General features: G+C 43.6%; 1 protein-coding gene and 1 pseudogene across 2 annotated transcripts in view; both read right to left on the bottom strand.

Moving 5' to 3' along the window:
* The window catches only part of Smyd3 (SET and MYND domain containing 3), a 564,623-nt gene that overhangs the window by 64,273 nt on the left and 492,969 nt on the right, over nt 1–7,381 (bottom strand). The gene's annotated exons all lie outside the window — the stretch shown is intronic.
* Nucleotides 4,911–5,413, bottom strand: LOC110290329 (annotated as a pseudogene). The gene has a single exon (XR_002377419.2). The product of XR_002377419.2 is annotated as a 60S ribosomal protein L21 pseudogene (transcript).

A 7,381-nucleotide genomic window follows, 5' to 3' on the forward strand; every position in this document is an offset into this window, starting at 1 on the left:
TATATATATATATATGTGTGTGTGTGTGTGTGTGTATGTGTATATGTATATACACGTACATGCATACGATAAAGACCCCAACAAAAACAGTAAGTGGATATGAGGGGATGCGGCAAGTATCAGCTCCACATATACATATACATACATACACATATACACACATACACACACACACACACACATACACACACATACACACATATACACACACATACACACACATACACATATACATACACACATACACACACATACACACATACACACATACACACATATACACACATATACACCTACATATACATATATAGTGTAACCCAGGCCAACCTGAAACTTCTGGTCCTCCTGACTCCAGCTCATCAGTATTTCCTACTGTGGGCCACCACAGCTGTCTGAATACATTGGTAGAAAATGCTTACCATTATACTTAAGGGATGGAAGAAGTATTATATATTTAACCCATCAACAAATATTTACTGAAAGCTTCCTGTACAATGAGCAGTGTACTAGGCCCAATGGGTGTAGGATTAAGCAAAGCCAGGGATATCCTTGCTCTGTTTCTATTCTAAAGATGAGGCAAGTAGCTCAGAGGCAAGGCAGTGTCACGAGAATAATGACAGCTGTCATTTAGGGAATACCTGCTAGGCTTCAGGCTGCAACTCAATGCCCGCCATTTATGATACCTCATTAACTCCTCGATGACCCCACAAAGCATTTATCATCCAGATGAGAGAAAAACATCCAGAGAAGCTAAGCAGCTCCCTGTGGTTCCTGTGCTAGGAAGTGGGGAGGGATGCTGTCAGCACTCTCACACGCTTAGTAGCACGTGAGCTTGTATCTGCTCAGTTGTGCTGAAGAATGGGTATAAGTCAGCACTCAGAGGGAGCTGGGAGGACGGAGGGTACCAGTTAGCCTGACTTTAGAGATGGATGTGACAGTAACCACCGTACTTTCATGCAACAACCTAGTCCCAGCTACAGAATGCAGCTGTGTAGAAAGGTGAGCTGGTCTTTCCCGCTTTAAAAAAGTGCTAACAGTTTAGTGTCCACACAGAATGCACATTTTAGACACACAGGTTAACACAAAATAAGTCGAACACCTAGATGTCAGAGGAATAGCAAGAGTGGATCTTGATATCTTTGTTTGAGCAGATAGTTTCTTAGATACGATGCCAAAAACACAAGCAACAACAACAACCCCATAAATTTGACTTTGTTAAATATTTTAAAATATTTTTAAAAATATACTTTCAAAAAGGAAAACACAGTAACGCACAGACTGGGAGAACATACTTGCATGTTATTTATGTGGCAAAAGACTTGTCTTCAAAATCTGTAAAGAATTATTAAGCCAGGCATGTAATATACAACTGTAATCCCAGCATTCAGGGAACCAAGGCAGGGAGAATGCCGGTCTGGGCTACAAACTGAGACCTTGTCTCCAAAATCGATAAGTCAATAAAATAAGAACCATTACAACTCAATAATGTAGAGACAAGTAATGCAATTAAAATATGGGTCAAGGATCAGAATAGACGTTTCTCTAAAGAACAAACACAAGTGGCCACTAAGTACATGAACAAAGTCGGCAGCATCACCCAACAGGAAAATGCAGACAAAAATCCCAGCGAGGCAATGGAGAGAATCAGGGCAGGTAAGGGCAGGCTCTGGATGAAAGGACCTAAGTTCAGATTCCCTGCACTCAGGCATGGTGCTGTTCGTGTAAACTAGAGGAAGAGGGGTCTGGCAATCTGAGCTTGCTCTCCTGCTAGACTAACCAATTAGTGAGCTCCAGGCTCAGTAAAAGACTGTCTCACAAAATAAGGTGAACAGTGATGGAGAAAAACTCCCAATGTCAACCTCAGACTTCCATACACACAGGCACTGTGAGCGTCACTGCATACATATATGCACGTACATGCGTACGATAAAGACCCCGACAAAAACAGTTAAGTGGAAATGAGGGGAGGCGGCAAGTATCAGCTCCACATGGTATTGATGGAAGCGTAACATTACGTGCACATTTTCAGAAACGGTTTAGCAGTTCTTTAAAACGTTAAACAGAGCTTACCATATGATCAAGGAGTTTACTCCTCAATACGCACCCCAGACCAATCAAGCAAGTTCTCCCCAAGCACTTACGCGTGGATTTCATAGCAGTAGCATCCTTCGCCAGAAGGGGAAAAGAATCCACATGATCATCATTTACTATATGGATAAATAAAATTCAGTATACTTATAAAATGGAATGTAATCTGGCAACACACAGTGCTGATATATGTCACAACATGGATGATCTTTAAAAATACGCTCCATGAAAGAGTCTGCATTTATATTAGTGCATTTATATAAAATGTCTGTGAGAGAAAAATCTAGAGTAACAGCAACTGTGGTTATCCAGTGACTGGGGAACTAACAGCTCATTAGTACGTAGCCAATGGGTGGGGGTTTGCTTGGAAGTGATGAGAACGCTCTAAACTGGTAGAGATGCTTTCAGAACTCTGTAAAGACGTTATAACCCACTGAGCTGCATACGGAAGGTGGGTAAATTATATGGCATGCGAATTACCTCCCAATAAAACTGTCAGAATGCACAGCCTACAACAAAACCACACCGGGAGCTGAGGAAGACGTCCTTCACGGCTGTGAGAGTGAGAAGAAAATGCCACAACTCGTCATCTTTCCACCAATCTATTCAGAGGACTTCTCTGGAGGAACTTTCTAGACCAAATGAGTTGTCACAGAGACTGAGCAACAAACACTGTCCAGACTATAATACAAAGGAGGAATTTTACAAAGGACAGGTTTTCCCCCCCAAATAACACTTAGCCACTAACAAGACAATGGAGTTATGGACCTACATACAGGTCCAAGAACATTTCATTTGATAACCAGAACACTTGCTCTAAACCAGAAGCGACAGAGTGTTGGTCAGCTTTCCCACCCCGTGGCAGAGCACCTGAGACAATTGAATCAGTAAGGGGAAACGTTTAAGTTAATTTGGCCCCCAGTTTTGGAGGTTTCAGTTCATAGTCTCATCAACACAAATGCTCTGACTTCCTCCACTGGACCCCACCTGATGAAGGCTCCAGGCTGGGAACGTGGAGAGGGGCATTCAAGATCTAACGAATGGTGGACAGGAATTTCTTTCTCTCTAGCAATGCCTGTACTGCACTTCAGAAGTTGCATTTGGAGCAAGATGTATGTGCTTGGCTTGGTGAGCAGCATCCCAGCACGAGACCCAGCCTGGCTTCTCCACGATCATAAACCTTAGCTTTGTCTCATCACACACAGCAGTATCAATAACGTCATCCACGGCACAGGCCTCTCAACCAAGAGAGCTTATCCCAAGTTAAAAAAAAAAAAAAATCCAAAAAACCTTGAACTTCAGAAGCCTGACTCCATACACCTGAGTGAATGACACACTCCACATTACAAGAGGGTCTGCCCACCCCAGTTACTGTTTTCCTACAGTGACAGGCTTATGTATGACCTGGCAGTACAAAGTACTGATATATGTCACTACATGCATGAATTTTGAAAATACACTGCACGAAAGAGTGTCTGGGCTAATATATGATTGTTCTTCACAATGGAAATATACCAAGGACCCCAAAGGATGCATTAGCTACGAAGTACCTTTCTGTTCACAGTGATGGAAGACTAGCCATGACATGTGTACAGCAAGAAATTAAGTGGCTTTCCTCATCTGCAGCATGGGAAGGAGCTAGCCTTTGGTGAGGATGTCTAGTCAGTGCTATGGATCTTCCTGGACTCTTTGTCCCTGGCTATTTTAGGCACAAGTTTGAGTAATTCCTCTCTCATTAGGACTTCGCCATGGTTGGTGCCAGCTCTGCCCTCACAGCCTTGTCCCAGAAGAGGCATTTAACAGCCCGAGGTTTCCATCAGCTGGAAATGTACCTGCCAGGCGGCTCACTCTCCTACATCACTCATACAAAGGTGGGGACGTTTAGACTGAGTTCTCAGCGGAGGATTTTTCATTTGGTTGAAGTTGTTTTCAATGTTTTCTTGTTTTCCAGTGATTGAAGGTCAAGTCTGGAGCAGGGGCTGGTATTAATAAAGCCCCTGTGAGGGCAACCACTGTAGTGACAGCTTAACTCATCACTGGCCAGGGGAGCGGAAATACCACCAACCACGTCTGTGTGGGCAGTCATCAAACTGGCTGTGGCTAAAATGGTGCTGATGCTGCAGAAGGCCAAAGGAGGAAGGCATGGGCATGCAAACTGGAATCTTTACAAGGACTTGTCCAGACAGTGCACAAAGAGGGCTTTGTTTCTGCTCTTGGTGACAGGTACCAGGTTCCCGGAGAGGTACTTCGTGAAGGAGGGAGGCTTCTGCCCACCACTCCCACCCACACCCATCAGTTTTACTTTCTGATAAAAGAGTAAGAAAAAAAATCTCTGAGGATCCTTCCCACTTCGGTCTTCATGGGATCTGTTTCATCTAACTGGTCTCTGGTTCCGGAATCACATGAAAGTACTTGGGTCACACTCTGTTCGGCTCGCTGACACGAGAACAGCTGCACACTCAAAAACAATCCACAAACACAGCTGTGCAACACATTCCTTTCCGTACCTGACAGCTCTCTGAACTCTTGGAAGCACTCCGACTGAAAAGCCCTACTCTAGCGAGCAGAATGGGAGGCAAAAAGTGATCTGTGGAACCCCAGGCTTCTATGGGCAGTTAACGATAGTAAAATGGGCTCCATTCTTATCTCATTTCTGTGGTTCTAAAAACCCTCAACTATAAGCTCCTTGTGGATGTAACAACAAAGGCCTCCTTTTTGATGGGGGCAGCAGAGTCGGGCAACTGGTTACAAGAACATGGGTTTTGTTTTGTTTTGTTTTAAAATTTTTTTCCTGGTACTGGTATTTTATTTCTTTGTGTACATTAGGCCATGAATTCGTATGGAATGGGCTCCAACAGCTCAGGCTCTTTTCCGTTAGTCCTCACAAAGTGTGCTTCTCTGGGTGGCACAGGCTGGCACTTCAGATGCACCCAGGTGCCCTTCTCTTTGGCTTCCTTTTTCTTCTGGTCGTTCTCCTTCACCCGCTTCAGGAAGCTGTCCCTGCTCTTTGAGTGCTTGATGTGCTCAATCCGCACATTGATCCTCTTGGCCAGAATTTTGCCCTTAACCTGCTTGTTGACAATGATGCCCACGGCATGCTGGGTGACATTGTAGACTCTTATGGTTTTGCCGTGGTAGCACTTATGGGGCATTCCTTTTTGAACAGTACCCATTCCCTTGATGTCTACAATATCACCCTTCTTGTAGATTCGCATGTATGTGGCCAAAGGAACAACGCCATGTTTCCTAAAAAGCCTAGAGAACATGTACCAGGTGCCTCTCCTCTTTCCCTTTGTGTTCGTCATTTTGGCGAGTTACTGGAAGATGGCTGCGGTGGCTGTTTTAAATATTTAAATTATATGTCTGCACTGGGGTATGTTGTTGTGTTGCCAGTTCCTCTGAGAGGAAACGCTCCTTGCTCAGAGCTCCTGATCAGGACACAAGATGTTCTAAAGAGAAGCAAACATTCCATCCTGCAGGTAAGCTCAGCAAGCTCTGGAAGTAAACTACAGAGTCTTCAGGAAGTCCCTGAAACCGACCAGATTCACTAGGCCCCTTTCTCTGCAAATATTTTTAAGCAATAGGAATGTGGAGAGTCCTTCTCAGACAAGCTTAGCTACCTGAAGAACTTCAGAGCACATAACTGCCTGGAAGAAATACCCTCCAAACCATTTACAACTGTGCAGTGTGCTCCAGGGTTCTTCTAGCTCTTGTAAGCCGTCACCATGCTGCAGTAGGCTCTTGGTGATGCAGCTGTCATCAGGTCATATCTACTCCTGTACCCTCTCATCTCAACTTATATAAGCAGTTCCAGTAAAATTATTGGCTCACCAGTTGGACTTTGGCAAGATGTTTCTGAATTTTGAAGATTTTTAGATTTTTGGAATAGTTGCATATATATGAAAAGAGTGATTCCCAGGTAGATTGTGAAAAAAGTCTAATACACATTTTAATTATGTTTCATATTGTATTATAGTTTGGGTATCATTTTATAGACATTCTAAATAATTTCATATCTGAAAGCAAGTTTCACAGCATGGCATTTTGCACATGGTAGCATCTTATCTGAACTCTCATAGAAGCTTTGGCTTTTAGGCATTCCTTAGGAGGGATGTTCAAGGGGTACTGACTTGGCTTCAGTGTTAGCTGGGAGTTCTTGACAGGCAGACTCTTGGAGATGGGGTGCTACAGTGCAGATTGTCAGATCACCCTAAGCCTTTCTGTTAACAGCACGGTCACCAGCCTGTGGCACTGCTGGGATGTGGTAAACTTTTAGGAGGCTGGGCCTGGTGGGCAGAAGCCAGGTCACTGGGGTATGCCTGTCAAAGGAATTTTTCCTTCTCAACAGCCATGAAGTAAAAAGGCCTCCCCTACCACATGAACATCATGTCATACCATGTTGCCATAGCAACAGAGTCATATACCCATTCACTGAATCCTCCAAAGATTCTAGTTAAAATGAGCTTTTCCTCTGTTTAGTTTACAGTCTTAGGTGTTTTGTCCCAATGATGGGATGCTGGGTAGTAAGTAGAGCTCTTCACAGGGAGCAACCAGCTTTCCAGGAACCCTCATGCTACCTGTCGGTTTCACCAATGCTTCCGTTTCTTAGAGGCCTTTAACTACTTCCTGCATGTGACAGAAAAATAACCTTCCTATTGGTGACACTCTTTTAAAGATAGGGATTTTCACTGGAAAAAAGACAGCATTTTCAACAAATGGTGCTGGCACAACTGGCAGTTATCATGTAGAAGAATGCGAATTGATCCATTCCTATATCCTTGTACAAAGCTCAAGTATAAGTAGATCAAAGACCTCCACATAAGCCGGGCATGGTGGTGCACGCCTTTAATCCCAGCACTCGGGAGACAGAGGCAGGCGGATTTCTGAGTTCGAGGCCAGCCTGGTCTACAGAGTGAGTTCCAGGACAGCCAGAGCTATACAGAACAGCAATGGCTTGCACTGTAAGATCAAGAATTGACAAATGGGACCTCATAAAATTGCAAAGCTTCTGTAAGACAATAGACACTGTCAATAAGACAAAAAGGCCACCAACAGATTGGGAAAGAATTTTTACCAATCCTAAATCTGATAGGGGACTGATATCCAATATATATATACAAAGAGCTCAAGAAGCTGGACACCAGAAATTCAAATAACCCCATTAAAAATGGGGTTCAGAGCTAAATAAAGAATTCTCAACTGAGGAATACCGAATGGCTGAGAAGCACCTGAAAAAATGTTCAACATCCTTAATCATTAGGGAAATGCAAATCAAAACAACCCTGAGATTCCA

The sequence above is a fragment of the Mus caroli genome, chromosome 1 (assembly GCF_900094665.2).
Source record: "Mus caroli chromosome 1, CAROLI_EIJ_v1.1, whole genome shotgun sequence".
In the NCBI taxonomy this organism is placed as follows: Eukaryota; Metazoa; Chordata; class Mammalia; order Rodentia; family Muridae; genus Mus; species Mus caroli.